Source organism: Rhincodon typus, chromosome 46 (assembly GCF_021869965.1).
Source record: "Rhincodon typus isolate 14 chromosome 46, sRhiTyp1.1, whole genome shotgun sequence".
NCBI classification, from domain to species: domain Eukaryota; kingdom Metazoa; phylum Chordata; class Chondrichthyes; order Orectolobiformes; family Rhincodontidae; genus Rhincodon; species Rhincodon typus.
In genome coordinates, this window is record NC_063377.1 from 9855702 (window position 1) to 9856384 (window position 683).

Below are 683 nucleotides of genomic sequence, written 5' to 3' on the forward strand. Positions count from 1 at the left end.
GATGGAATCCACCTCCGGAGCTGTGGCGATGTCAGCTCTTCCACATTCAGCCTGCGCAGACTGTTCTCTACAAACAGACTGGATACCAGTCGCCCTCACAGTCTGATTGTGGTGTACAGAGAGACTGTCCTTTAACTCACTCAGCCCACACCTCTACCTGAGGCACTGCACAGTCTGACTGATGTTCTCTCTGGCACTGCACAGGCTGAGGTACTGGGTGGGGGAGGGCATCACAGAATCCCTACAGTGTGGGAGTAGGCCATTCGGCCCATCGAGTTTGCACCAACCCTCCGAAGAGCATCCCTCCCAGACTCAGTCCCCTTTAATCCTGCATTGCCCTTAACCAACCCTCACCCACACATCCCTGGGCACAATGGGACAATTTCCCATGGCCAGTCCACCCTAACCCTCACAAACCTGGGCACTAGGGGACAATTTAGCATGGCCAATCCACCCTAACCTATACATCCCCCTGGGCACTACGGGGCAATTTAGCACACCCAATCCACCCTAACCTGCACATCCCTGGTCACTACAGGACAATTTAGCACACCCAATCCACCCTAACCTGCACATCCCTGGACACTACGGGACAATTTAGCACGGCCAATCCACCCTAACCTGCACATCCCTGGTCACTACGGGACAATTTAGCACACCCAATCCACCCTAACCTGCACATC